A 15,196-nucleotide genomic window follows, 5' to 3' on the forward strand; every position below is an offset into this window, starting at 1 on the left:
CATCCAAGCATATCCTTAATACATAAACACCACAGGCATTTGTCTCAGAAGTTCAAACCATTGGTACCTAGCTTATTTTCTCAATTTTTTTGCTTTTTGGTTGCCCTTTTTCAGTGGCTTTTTCTTCTTCTTTTTCTTTCTTTTTCATGGCCAAAGACATTTATTCATCAAGATCCATAGATAGTTTTCAATTTCTACACAAAGAATGATAATTCTACACTCTAATTCCAATGATCTGACTAAACAATCAAGCATGCATACCACCACTTAATTCTACTTGATTTGTCACTAATTTAGCCAAGTTACTTTTGTTCAAACTTTTCTTTTATTTTTGGAAACAGAACAAGCATGGCACGCACTCGTTTAAGAAGGTGAAGTTATATCCAAACATCTAGGCATTCACTTTATTCAAAGCAATAAACAGACACTCATACTAAAAAAAAATACTCCACATAACACTTAAATGACTTATGATGAAAGAAAGCTCATAAAGACAATCCACCAATGATCATTTGATTATTAAGGAACGAGACCACCTCTTATTTATTGCTTGGTTCTTCTTAATTCTTGGGATCCTGCTTCTTCTTGCTTCCTGCCTCTTTTTGACCACTTGTGCTTCCTTTGTCTTTTCTTAGGAGCTTTTTCCAGAATCCAGCCTTTTTCATCGTTTCTTCCACTCCTTTTTCAAGGATCATTGCCTTGTTTATTTCTCCTTCATTCCTCCCTTTGAAATACTCATCAAAAGCTGGGAATGCTGGGTCCATCTTGTGTAGATGTTCCCCTATGTAGTTAAGCTTGATTTGCGAACTGATGTTGTAATCAGCTTGGACTGAGTATCTTGCATTCTGTAAAGTGGTGGCTTCCTTGATTGCCAAGACATTGGCATCTTGGTGTTGGCATATGTGGCTGAAGGATTCCTGTAAGTGTAAATTCTGTTCCCTTTGCAGATCGAAGAATCTTGATTCAAAGTTCCTTTGCATATCCATCATTTTTAGGTGAAAGTCCTCTTGTCTCTCCTGAGACCTCATGTATTGTTGAGACATTCCTTCCATGATTTCCTGCATTCTGCTCATATCCATGGGGTCTCTGGGAATTCGTTGTCTTCTTTCTGGAATTGCTTGCTCTTCTTGCTCTTCTTCTCTGTCTTCTCCTTCCTGTCTTTCTTGTTCGGCTTCTTGCTCGGCTTCCACTTGTTGCCCTTCTTCATTTCTTCTTCTTGTATGTCTTGGAGGAGTTGGGCCAAGAGTCATTCTATACGCAGTTATGGCCATTCCAGGATATAGCCAATTAGGCCTTTCATCCTCAAGTGGTACTTGGGCATCGATGCATAGTCTAATGATAGTGCTAGGGAAGTGGAGCCAGGATTCAGGGTCACTTTTCTCACTAAACTCTTGTATCTGTTCAGCAATGAGTTTATGAACTTTGATCTCCCCTCCCACCATAATGCAATGTAGCAAGATGTCTCTTTTAGGGACTATTTCTGAAGAGTTTGCAGTGGGTAGGATGGATCTCCTAACTATTGCATACCACCCTTTAGCTTTAGGTGTTAGGTCTTCCCTTCTCAAGACTCTTGGAGCCCCTCTTGTTTTTCTCACCCATTCAGCTCTGATGGCACAAAGGTCTTCAGCAATAGTTGCATAGTCAGGTTCTCCTATCATCCTTTCTTCATAACTTGCTTGGCTGAAATGTATGTTTTTCAGGCCAAGGGTTTTCATGATTGCTTTGGGACTGAAGTCAACTTCCACCCCTCTCACATAGCTTTTGTATGTGGGTTTCTTGGTTGGATCCTCTCTTACTGCATTTGCATAAAACTCTTTCACCAAGTTGATGTTGATTTTAGTGATTGGCTTAGTCAGGAGCTCCCACTTCCTCTTTTTGATCTTTTCCCAAACACCTGGGAACTCATCCTTTTCAAGGTCAAAGGGAACCTCAGCTAGTACCGTTTTAGGTCTCATCCATTCGGCTTGAATCTCATGGAAAACTGATCTGTATCTCCATGCATCGAATTCCCTGTTTTCCTCCATTGGCTGCTTGTCTTTTCTCCTTTTGTGGCTAGATGAAGCTGCCATTGGTTCTTTAGTTTTGGTAAGTGACAAGCTAAAGTTGACAAGGTGAAGCAAGAAGTGTTGTTGGAAGTGTGGGGAGGTTGTTTTCGGCAAGAGATAGTTTATGCTATGATGAAGGAAATGTGCATGAAGGAGATTTGGTGGTGTTGAACTTGTTCCCCAAGTGGTTCTTTATAGTGCCCGTAAGTGCAAAATGGACGGCTAGGGTGATTTGTGAAGGGTGGCTTGATGGTAAATATATGAATTAGGGAGAAGGACGAATTGCTTTTCATTTTCTTGGAAGTATTCTGGGTGCATTAGGTTGTACATGTAGCTATCTTTTCTTGCAGAACTTCCTTTTCCCATGTGTAAGTTTCAAAGACTTGTGAATTTTCTTTTTGACCAAGCATCGTACCTCCCTTTGTCCTTTTCCTCCATTTTTGTCTTTTCCTTTGTACCTGCACAAACAAACAAGTTTGCTATCATTTTTCAGTCCATGTGAATTATGAATAGTACTTGCACATGTAAATCAATGATTGTCTTTATGAGCTTATAGCCGTGACTTCTACATGTATGCACACTTATTATTTGGACACCAAACTTAGTGTTTGGTCAAGTCTCCTGATGACATGAAATCCATATTGGTTGTCCTTAATGAATGTGCTTAATTCTAATAAATCATAGTCACCTTGGCTCTTTGATTCTAAACAAATTTACTACCCTAAGTAATTGAAACCAAAGCATTAAAACATGCGAATGGTGTACTTGTCATGAATTTCGAAATCCAGAGGAACTTTGTGTTCATGAACCGTGTTCAAAGAGGAACACCAAACTTAATCTTTGGTTGTGCACTAAAAATTGGATGCATTTTGAATAAAATTTGGGGTGCCTTCAGGCACACCAAACTTAGAGGCAAATTGCATTTTACATGCAATGTTTAGTGCACTTTTTCAGCAGTTGTCCTGAGGATTCAAGTTCATGCATAAGAAACCATGCTTTATTAGATGCACAACAAAACAAAAAAAAGTAAGGGTATTAAAACATGGGTTGCCTCCCATGAAGCGCTTCTTTCACGTCACTAGCTTGACGGTTGTCCCTTGTTAGGGTGGATTGTAGTGCTTGACGTCTTCTCCTCTCACTATGAAAACGTCTCCACTTGATTCATTCATGACCTCTAAATGTTCCATAGAAAGAACTTTCCTGATTGTGAACACTTGAGGGAGCTGGGAAGGAATGGTTTTGAGGCCAGGTGGGATTGGCAGATAATGACTTGATATCACGTTTTCTCCCGGAGAGAAACCTTCAGTGGGAATTTTCTTGTTTCTCCACCCTCTTGGCAATCTCCCTATCACTCTTCCCTTTCTCTTGAGGATTTCTTCATTGACCCTTATGTCAGGAGGATCCTTCTGATCTGTTTCCACTGATTCTTGTGGCTTTAACTCTTGCAACTCTTGTTTGCCTTCCAAGGACTATTTTAGAGTTTCAGCTGCTGGATTACTTTCCTCCAAACACAGATGGCTACTATCATCCTTAGGCTTTTCAGGTTCTGGTTCAGGCTCAGATGCAGGTTTGAAAACTTTGAAAATGAGCTGTTCATCATGTATTCTCAGAATTAGCTCTCCTTGTTCTACATCTATGAGCGCTCTAGTAGTGGCTAGAAATGGTCTGCCCAGAATAATAGGGTGTAAGTAGCTTTCCTCCATGTCCACAATGACAAAGTCTGTGGGGAAGTAATAATCCCCCACTTTCACCAGCACATTTTCAACTACCCCTTCAGCTTGCTTCTGAGTTTTGTCAGCCAGTTGTATGATTACATCAGTGGATCTCACCTCATTCAGTTGTAGCCTCTTCATAAGAGTTAGAGGCATCACATTTATGCTAGCTCCTAGATCACAGAATCCTCTGTCAATTTTTGTTTCCCCTATGATGCAAGGGATATGAAAACTTCCTGGGTCCGTTTTCTTAGAGAGTGTGTCCTTCTTGATGAGAGCACTGCATTCTTTGTTCATTGTTACCGTTTGTCCTCCCTTCAAAACTCTTTTCTTGCTTAACAATTCCTTTAAATACTTGATGTGTGTAGGCATTTGATGGAGAATCTCAAGAAAGGGAATATTGACATGGAGAGAGTTAAATGTCTCTAAAAACCTTGAATAGGTTTTTTCTTTTTCACCTCCTCCTAACCTCTGAGGAAATGGTGCTTTTGGTTGGTATATTTCCAGCATGCCTTTTTGCAGTTCCTTGGCTTGCTCAGTTCCACTTTCCTGCTTAACTTCTTCCACTCCTTCCTTCAAGATTTCTGGCTCCTGCTCTGAGGGCCTGATTCCTTCTTCTTCTGAAACTTCCTTCAATATAGTGATGGCCTTGCATTCTTCCCATCTCACTCTCTTTTGTTCCCCTTTAGGATTCTTTTCTGTGTCACTAGGGAACACTGCAGTTGATTTGACGGCCTGTTGAGATAGCTCTCCTACTTGCGACTCCATCCTCTTGAGTTTTTCACCATGGTTTCTTAAGGTAGCTCTCACATCATCTCTGAAGCTTTTCAATTCGGTTATGTCTTGACTCATGGTTGCCATCATTCCTTCTATCCGGTTTAATTGATCTTGAAATTGTTGGTTCGGATTAAGTTGGGTAGGTTGATTATTTTGGCCATGATATGATGGTTGGGGGTAAGTGTTTTGTGTGGCTTGGTATGATCTTTGGTTGGAGTTTTGGTATGTGGAATTGTTATGTTGGTTGTGGTTGTAAGGTTTGTGGTTTTGTGGTTGGGTTTGTTGGTTCCCCCACCCAAAGTTTGGGTGGTTTCTCCAGCCTGGGTTGTAAGTGTTGGAATGTGGATCATATGATTGCTTTTGTTGGTTTCCCACATAGTTGGCCTCTTCCCAATCACCTCCTTCAATGCTTACTTCCTCTTGATCCTGTGTGTGTATTGCAGCCACTTGCTTTGTTTCTAATTGCCTGGTAAGCTCTGCTAGTTGCTTGGCAAACACCTTGTTTTGGGCTAGAATTGTATCAACATGGTTCAGCTCCATGACTCCCTTAGTGTTGTGCCTTTCTGATGCATAGTAGTACTCATTCTCAGCCACTGTCTCAATCACTTCAATGGCCTCTTCCACAGTCTTTTTCCTGTTCAATGAACCTCCTGATGAATGGTCTACAGCCTTCCTTGATTCATAAGAGAGTCCATCATAGAAGATATACAATTGCACCCAATCATGGAACATGTCTGGTGGGCATTTCCTTGTCAAGTCCTTGAATCTCTCCCATGCCTCGTAGAGAGTTTCACCATCTTGTTGTCTAAAAGTTTGAACCTCAGATCGAAGCCTATTGACCTTTTGTGGGGGGTAGAAACATGCCAGAAACTTGCTTTCCACCTCATCCCATGTTGTTAGACTCCCCCTTGGGAATGATTCCAGCCACTTAGCTGCTTTGTCCCTAAGTGAAAATGGGAACAAAAGCAGTTTATAGGCATCTTCCTGGACTCCATTGGACTTCACAGTGTCACAAATTCTCAGGAATTTTGTGAGATGTTGGTTGGGATCTTCATTAGCACTTCCACCAAATGAACAATGATTCTCCACAAGTGATATTAGCTGTGGTTTGAGTTCAAAGTTGTTGGCCTGAATGGGTGGTTTCTGGATGCTGCTACCACAATTCCCAGAGGTTGGGTTTATGTATGAACTAAGAACCCTCCTCTCAGGAATGGCATTGTTTTCATCAGCTCTCTCATGGTTGTGAACTTCTCTATCCATGTTGAGATCTAAAGCTTCCTCAAAATTGTCCTCAGATTCTCCTTCAGATTCCTCTTCTCCCACTACTCTCTTCCCTCTTGCTTCCCTTCTCAGTCTATGAAGGGTCCTCTCTGGTTCGGTATATGGAGGAGTTGATGTCTCTCCTCTCCTACCTGTCATACAAGAACACAGCACAGGCACAAACAAGTGAAATACTCTTGGTTAATGGAAGAGTATGGTTAGAGCAATTGAGGAATTAATTCAAACAGTTAGTGAGTCAGTGAGTTAGTTGCTTGAATTTAAAGGCATAAAGAAAGAAAGCATGTAACCGAGAGTGCAGAAATTAAAATTCAACAAGTAACTTGAACAGAATTAACAAAGCAAGAGAAATTGCTCAATCTAGTTAGCTTCCAATTGGAGAATTGTCAATCGAAAACCAATCCCCGGCAACGGCGCCATAAACTTGATGCGCATAAACTAGTTATGCTACGATTTAGGAAATTGCACGATCGGCAAAATTCCTTCCGGCAAGTGCACCGGTTATCGTTAAGTAAAAACTCACAATAGAGTGAGGTCGAATCCCACAAGGATTGGTTGAGTGAGCAATTCGGATTAGAAGTGTGTTCTAGTTGAGCGGAATCAAGATTGAGATGAGAATTGCGGAATGTAAAATTGGCGGGAAAAGTAAATGACAAGAAATTGAAATGGCGGAATCTTAAATTGCATGAATTAAAGAGCAGAAACTAAATTGCTGAAATTAAAAGGGAATGGGGGTGATTGCATGAATTGAGTTGCAGAATGTAAAGAGAAGATGTAATCAGAATTGGGGGATTCATTGGGTTATAGGAGATATTGAGATCTCCGAATCAAAACATGTTTATCTCTTCCTCAAGCAATGCGTTCATTGAATTTTGCTTGGCAATCTTAGATGATTGGATCCCAATCCCTTGGCTCACCAATTCTCTCTAAAAATGAACAAATTCCCAATCCCTTGGTTTAAATGTTCATAAGAAGAGATGATGCTCGATCACTGATTATACCACACAGTTTCATGAACCACAATTTGGTAGGATTACATGTCACAATATCCATCCAAACCCCAATCCAATTCACTGTGAGAAAGCTTCTCTAGTATGAATCCTCCATTCCTTTCCCAAGGTTCCGAAGGATTCCAATTATGGGTAGTTTCTTTCCCAAGACAACTACCCAATGGAATTAGATCGAGAAGCTTTCTAACAAAATTCAAGAGAAAAGATTGAAGAAGAAGATAAACTATTATTGATTTATTGAATTACAATAGAGCTCCCTAACCCAATGAAAGAGGGTTTAGTGAGTCATAGCTCTGAATTCAATTACAAAGATATGAAAACTAGCTAAAAAGTGAAGGTAAAAGTCCCCTCTAACTTAAATTCTATCCTATTTATACACTTTCTATATTGAGCTTCTGTTGTGTTTCTTGGGCTTTGAGGCCTCTCCCTGCTTTCCTTTTGCCTTGGGTTTATGATCCATAATCTTGATGAGGCTGCTGGTCCAAATTCTGTAACATTCATTGAGCCAACTTAGTGATAATCAAATAATGGCACATGACTCAATAAATTGAAATTTCAGACTCATCAATCCTTCAGGCCCAATCCCATAAACCATGATATTCAATTGGGTTTCATACCAGAATAAGTTTAAGTTAATGTTTGTGCTCAAATACTAACTTAAACCACAATATCTTTGGTCCAGAAACCTTTTCCAAGAGTGGCGTTTAAGTTGCAGTTTAAGCTTAAACTGCAGCTTAAACGCCAGACACTTCCAGTGAGGCCTTTTGTAGAAGCACGTTTAAGCTTTAGTTTAAGGTTAAACTGAAGCTTAAACGTGGAAATGGAAGAAGGCAGCCCTGGAGAGTCATGTAGTCGAACACGTTTAAGCTCCAGTTTGAGGTCAAACTGAAGCTTAAACGTGGATATAGGAAGGACAGCCCTGGAGGTCGAACACGTTTAACCTCCAGTTTAAGGTCAAACTGGAGGTTAAACGTGGAAATGGAAGGAGGCATCCTGGAGGTAGAACACGTTTAACCTCCAGTTTAAGGTTAAACTGGAGGTTAAACGTGGAAGCTTAGAAAGGTAGCCCTGGAGGTGTCGAACACGTTTAAGCTCCAGTTTGAGGTCAAACTGGAGCTTAAACGTGGAAATGGAGAGAGCAACCCTGGAGGAGAAAACTTGGTCGAACACGTTTAAGCTCCAGTTTGAGGTCAAACTGGAGCTTAAACGTGGAAATGGCTCCCTGGTGCTTTTCCCATTCTGGCGTTTAACCTCCAGTTTGAGGTCAAACTGGAGGTTAAACGTGGAACTCCTTCCTGAGTGGCATTATCATTCTGGCGTTTAACCTCCAGTTTGAGGTCAAACTGGAGGTTAAACGTGGAATGCTTCTTTGGTGAGACTTTTCATTCTGGCGTTTAACCTCCAGTTTGAGGTCAAACTGGAGGTTAAACTTCAATTCCAGCATTTCTTAGCCTTCATGATTCTGGCGTTTAAGCTCCAGTTTAGGCTTAAACTGGAACTTAAACTCCACATGTGATATTCAAGCTTCCTTTATTGATTTTGTTGCTTCCTTGCCTAGCCTCTTCTTCCCTGAAATCATCCAAACAATTGCATCAAAGTCTTGCAAAATTTCATGAGAAATCTTCCATTCATAGCATTCAAGTAATATAACTAAAACTCATGGATATTGCATCAAAATCATATTGTTTGGATGGTTCATTGCTTTGTTATTCTTTTAACCATTCTTGGTTACTTTAAGCTCAAGAAAGTGCATAAAACCACTAAAACTAACAGAAAAATACTAGTGAAACTAGCCTAAGATGCCTTGGCATCAACTCTCCAAACATTCTGAACTCTAGTTGCTATGAGCTCTCCATGCTCATTTTTCACTGTAGTGACTCCAGACTTCTTGGACACCACTTGTATGGGGCTAACCCATTCACTGTCTGAAATGGGATAGATGATACCTGCTTCCAATAGTCTAGTCACTTCCTTTTTGACAACTTCCAAGATAGTGGGATTCAATCTCCTTTGGGGCTGACGGACAGGTCTTGCTCCCTCTTCTAAAAATATTCTGTGCTCGCATACTTGAGGGTTGATGCCTACTATGTCTGCCAAACTCCACCCAATTGCCTTCTTGTGCTTCCTCAGTACATCAAGTAACTGCTCTTCTTGTTGAGAAGTAAATTCCCTTGCAATGATAACCGAAAACTTCTGCTCATCTTCAAGATAAGCATATTTGAGATGTGGAGGGAGGGGTTTCAACTCTAACTTCTGATCATGGGCAGGCTCTAGATTATCTGGAGCTTGTGAAAATGGCGAAGTGCCCTCATTGTCAGTTAAGAGGGTCCCCACACTTGGACCTTGTCCAGTGTGCCTCTCTTCTAATTCTTCCTTGTGAACTGCAGCTACAGTTTCATCTATGACATCACACTGGAAGATAGAATGATCTTTTGGAGGGTTGTTTATGACTCCATTCAGATTGAAGATTACTATGCGGCCATCTATTTCAAAAGAGTATGTTCCTGAAAAAGCATCCAATTTGAATTTTGAAGTCTTCAGGAATGGTCTTCCAAGTAGGATTGATGATGGCTTATCCGAGTCATTATGGGGCATTTCCAAGATATAAAAATCAGTGGGAAATGTAAGCCCTTTAATGTTCACTAAAACATCTTCAGCAACTCCAGCCACTGTAATAATGCTTTTATCTGCTAACACAAAACGAGCTGCCGACCTTTTTAAGGTAGGGAGCCTCAAAATATCATATATGGACAAAGGCATTATACTGACACATGCTCCTAAATAACACATGCAATCATAAATTACTACTCCACCAATAGTACAACTAACTATAAAAGGACCTGGGTCACTACACTTTTCAGGTAATCCTCCCATTAAAGTAGATATGGAACTACCTAAAGGAATAGTTTCTAATTCATTAATTTTGTCCTTATGTATACATAAATCTTTTAGAAACTTTGCATATTTAGGTACTTGTTGAATAACATCAAAAAGAGGAACGGTTACCTCAACCTTTTTGAATATTTCTACCATTTTGGGATCGGGTTCCAGCTGCTTCCTGGGCTTCCTTGCAAGTTGTGGAAATGGAATAGGAGTAGTGTTTTCTACAGTGTCTGCGCCTCTCGGTGCTTCCTCCTGTGGTTGGACTTCTTCTTTTTCAGCTATGTCCTGTATGTCTTCTTCCTCTTCAATATCTTCTATTTCTACTACCTCTTCAGCTGAGGCGTGTTCTGGTGAGCTTGGCTTCTCCTGATTCCTCTCATGCAGTGTGGTTCCGGACCTCAGGGTGATGGCATTAATGCCTCCCTTTGGATTGGGTAATGGTTGAGAGGGGATTCTAGTGGAGCTTGAAGGTTGGTTACTGGAATTTTACATTGATCCAATCTGTGAAACAAGAGCTTGCAAAGTAGAGGTCAAACTGGCATTAATGTTATTCATAATGTTATTTTCCATGGTCTGTTGCCTCCGCTCAAAAGATTGTAGTAACTCTTCATTAGGAGATAAAGAAGAATGAGTAAATTGAGAGTCTGCTGTTGGGTATTCTGTGGTCCTTGGGATTGCCTCAGGTGAGGTGCTCTATAAGGTTGGTTCTGCTGCCTATTGTTATTATTATTCCACCTCTGATTTCTCTGATTATCTCTGCCTCCTCTGTTATTGTTGTCCCTCCAATTCTGGTTAGAATTGTCCTGCCATCTATGGCTGTAGTTGCCACCTTGATTGTACCCTTGGTTGGGCGGTCGTAGAAATTATGAGTGGCTGCCACGGTGTTATCTTCCTGCTGGAGCTGTGGACACTCATCAGTATAATGGCTATAATCTGCACAGATTCCGCAGACTCTCTGTGGGACTAACTGTTGGCCTTGTTGTGGTGAAGGAGGTTGAACTTGCTGAACTTGTTGTTGATTCAATTGCATTTGCTTCAGCAAGTTGGTCATTTCATAGATACTCTGAGTTAGAGCAGCAGTCTCTCTGCTAGAGGATACTTCTGCAACGACTTTTGAACGTCCTTGCTTCTGTCTGTGGTTCCTAGTAGATTCAGCTAAGACGCTGATCAATTGCCATGCCTCATCAGTGGTGTTGTACTTCTTCATAGACCCATTGCTAGCACTTTCCAATGTGGTCTTATCTTGGGGCCTCATACCCTGTGTGATGTAGCTGAGCAACACTATCTTGTCAATCATGTGGTGGGGGCATGCTTCCAGAGGATTATTGAAGCGCTCCCAATATTCAAAGAGAGTCTCGTTGTCATCTTGAACAATTGTGGAAATGTCTTTCCTTAGTTTATCAGTAACTTCAGATGGAAAGAATTTCTCCAAAAACTCTTTTCTGAGCGTATCCCAGTTGGATACATTTGCTAGGGGTTGAATGTAGTACCACTATCTTGCCTTTCCCTCAAGAGAAAACGGGAAAGCTTTCAGCAGAATTAAAGTTTCATCTGTACCATCCCAGGTCGTCTCCCAACGAGTTGCAGAAAAGTGTGCTATTTTATTAATCAGAGGTTTTCAAAAAAGTTTGAATTGGGCAAACAGGAAATTAAATTGGTAAATTTGAATAATGTAAATAAAAGCCTTGACTGGGAATTAATTAGTTGGAATCCCTATTATTGTTGGAATGCTCTCAGGATTAATTGACAATTAAAGGTTATCCTGTTTAGTTATCCTTCGCTAGGTGAAGGAAAGTCAAACAAGTTGGAATGCTATGTCCGTTCACAAGTTGCAATCCACTTAATAAAAAGGGATTAGTGTTAGTGATTAGGAGGCAATCCAACCATAGACCCAATTACAATTTTTCTTTCAAGCCTTCCAACTCAAGGGTTCCTTTCAATCAATTCCCCATCAAGTTAGGGAACTACTCGCTCATTGTGAATGTAAAATTCATAGCATATAAAAAGGAATTAAAGAAAGACATTGTAAATAAAGTTAAAATAGTCAATTAAAAATAAAAGTGATCCTTGTATTAAATAATCCTAAGAATATTCCAATGGTAAAATTAAACAAAGCAAGGAACATGGAAGATTAAACCAAGTGAAGAAAATGAACTAGAATGACGAAGTCTTGATGAGGTAATAACTCTTCTCACTGTTCCAATGCCAAAAGAAGTAAGAGAAAACTAAAATCCTAAGAACTATGAATGTGTAGAGAGAAAACCTAGAGGAGGAGCAAAACTAGATCTAAAACTAAAAATGTGTAGAATGAATGTTGTCTTTGGTTTCTGCATGTTCTCTGGCTTTAGTCTGCTGTTCCAAGCCAAAAACTGGGTCAAAATAGGGCCCGAAATTGCCCCCAGCGAATCTGTAAATTATGCAGATCGCGCACGTCATGCGATCGCGTCGCTCATGCGGACGCATCATTCGCGTTTCTGCTTTGCCACGCGGACACGTCGCCCACGCCTCTGCGCCGCTCGTACTTTTCCATTTTGCGAGGTTGCGTCATCCATGCGGTCGCGTCACTATGATTTGATCTTCTCTGCGCGGTCGCGTCGCCCATGCGGCTGCGTCGCTTCTCGCTGGTCATCTCCTCAATTTCTTTTGTTCCTTCCATTTTTGCTAGCTTCCTTTCCAATCTCCAACTCATTCTTGCCCTATAAAGCCTGAAACGCTTAACACACAGATCACGGCATCGAATGGAATAAAGGAGAAGTAAAATGTACAATTAAAAGTCTCTAGGAAGCAGTTTTCACTCATGTAATAATTTCAAGAAGGAAATATAATTGCATGCTATTTTAATGAATAAGTGGGTCAGGATCATGATAAAACCACACAATTAAACACAATATAAACCATAAAATAGTGGTTTATCAATGATGGTTGTTCATGATTAATTATATGTGAAATAATGTTTGATGATGAAGAAGATGATATGGAGTGTTGGAATGTGTGATATATGAAATATGATGAATATATGATGAATATTGATGTTGAATATGATTATGATGAGTGGTGATAAATAGTGATGATGATATCGGGTTTTGAATATTGTCGTTGGTGAATGGTGTTGATTGTTGAAATTGAGATTGAATAATGATAATTGTGATATAATGATTGTGATGCTATGGGAGTGATGTGATGATGTTGTAATTGATGAAGGGTGTATATGAGGAATTAGATTGTGTAAATTGTTAGTATGGAAATATTGAATTGGAAATATAGATTTGTGTTGATCTATGGTAGAAGGGTTTAGTGTATTAGGTGTAGAAGTGATGAAAATACAATGGAATGGTAAAGTATAGTATGTGATAGTATTTTGTAATGAAATTGGATATGTTTTGGCTTGGTTTGGTTATGGAATTTGGAAATTAGAGAACTTTGATGTTTTTGTGTAAAACTTGATTTTTGGTGAAATTTGGCAGATCATAACTTGAGCATCAGTTTTTGAAATTGATTGGTTTTTATCTCAAATTAAAGATGATTTCAAGAGCTTTAAAATGATATAAAGTTTGATGAAAATAGAGTCTTGTAGAGGAAGTTATGAATACGTATAGTTTAATATTTAAAACTAAAATTTCTGCAACTTAGCATTTTTCTAAAATCTGAGGTACATGCGTACAAGTCCCCATTCTCCTTACGCGAGTGATGGCTTCTGTCCAGCACTCCCTTGTACGCGGCCCATGGATGCGTAGGTGTAATGGTCCAAATTTAGAGTGTGCGTACGCACACAGGGGCGTGCGTATGCACAACCCCTATTTTGCTGAAAATGTGTTATTCTTCCCATTTAAGGGTTAGCTTTCCAAACTTATTTAACTTCTCCTTAAGACTTTTGGCTAGTAATTAGGCCCTAAGACTTATAGAGATGGGTTGGTGAGTTAAATTGGTAATTTATGCATGATTTTAGAAGACGGTGACTTAGGCCTGGTATGTCAGTTGGATGGAGTTGTCATGTTAACTGATGGGGAGTCGGGTTGATGATGAACTTGTGATTTTAAGGTTGGATGATGGGATTGATCATATGGTTTCGATATGGATTTTTCTCTATCGTAGGGCTGTGGCAGTCTCCAGTATAAGTTCGGATGTGAGGGTTGAAGCTGGGCTTTCTACTCATATTTCTCTCTCATGGAGAAGGTTGTACGGCGCTCATCCCTCGGAATTATTCCTCCTGAGTATGCATTTTCTCTCTGGTTGCAAAGTCGTAGGGCACTAACCCACGGAATCATACGGCATCCAGAGGAAAGTGGTAGGACAGTCTCCCTCAGAACGTTTTCCTCTTAAAGAAGAAGGTGGTAGGGCACGCATTCCTCAGAATTATTCCTCCTGAGTATGCGCAACAGAGAGACTAATCCGGGAATTGTTGTCCGAATTTTTTGTCGGGTTTGGCACTATAACTAACATGTGATATCACAGCTAATAGGACAGGCATTCATCATATGTATCTCTTATGTGCTTGTTTGCTTTGATTACTTGCAGTTTGCCTAAATGTATAATATACTTTCTTCTTAAATTACTTGCTATACATGAATATTACCTGTGTATTACTTGTTTGCATATAATTGTGATTGTATGGTTCTGAGGAGGTTAGGTAGCCGGTGGCAATGGGATTACGTGGAGGGTAGGTTGGCAAAGGCTGTGGGATACAGCGGTGTTTTTGGTATTAGTTAGAAATCCCATAAGTTTAGATAACCCTGTTTATGGTTTATAGTTTAATTTATTTATTTTTTTAAGCTTGAACAAGTGTGTCGATGTGAAGTTCTAGGATTGCCTTTGGTGTCTCGGAACCTTATATCTTACATATTGGGTATTGTTAACATACTGAGAACCCCCGGTTCTCATACCATATATTGTTGTTGCTTTTCAGATGCAGGTCGCAACCCACCACGATGAGTTTGCAAAAATGGTGACAAAGCGGAGAATGACCTTTCTTAAGTTTTATTCTACATTACTTTTGTTGTAGTATTTTCTCACTTTTTGTATATTTAACTTTATTGCCTTAGAGGCTTTATTTCTGAAAGCTTTGAGAGATAGGTTGTTGCTGTTTTGAACTTCAAAATTCTATTGTAATCAGTTTGACTAGCCTGCCTAAACTCTGCAGGCTGTGACTAGTCCTCTTTTTGTATATTATATTATATATATATATATATATTATGTCTTTTTCTATTCGTACCTAAGCATTTAGTTATCGTGTGTGAATGCTTCGCGTTTTTTGATTCTGCTTTATGCGACTTTGAGCTTTTATTCCTTCATCGGGCTTCTAGTTATATAAATATTTGTATATATATTATATATTATAAGCTTTAGAACTGTCGTGGTACTTTTTTATCCTTTGCTTTACAACTAGAGGTAAAGCTTAGGGTAACAGGGTATTACATTTAGTGGTATCAGGGTGGTTCGTCCTCGTGAGCCTGCAGGATGGACCGATTGTACTTCGTTGCACTCTCTGGGTCAT

The 15,196-nt window shown here is 39.8% G+C and overlaps 1 non-coding gene across 1 annotated transcript; it reads left to right on the top strand.

Moving 5' to 3' along the window:
- Positions 1 to 5,264: 5,264 nt before the first annotated feature.
- Positions 5,265 to 5,368, top strand: LOC112781518 (small nucleolar RNA R71). Its single transcript, XR_003192293.1, has one exon. It is a non-coding gene; the product is annotated as a small nucleolar RNA R71 (small nucleolar RNA).
- The last annotated feature ends 9,828 nt before the right edge of the window (positions 5,369 to 15,196 follow it).

The sequence above is a fragment of the Arachis hypogaea genome, chromosome 19 (genome assembly GCF_003086295.3).
Source record: "Arachis hypogaea cultivar Tifrunner chromosome 19, arahy.Tifrunner.gnm2.J5K5, whole genome shotgun sequence".
Lineage (NCBI taxonomy): Eukaryota > Viridiplantae > Streptophyta > Magnoliopsida > Fabales > Fabaceae > Arachis > Arachis hypogaea.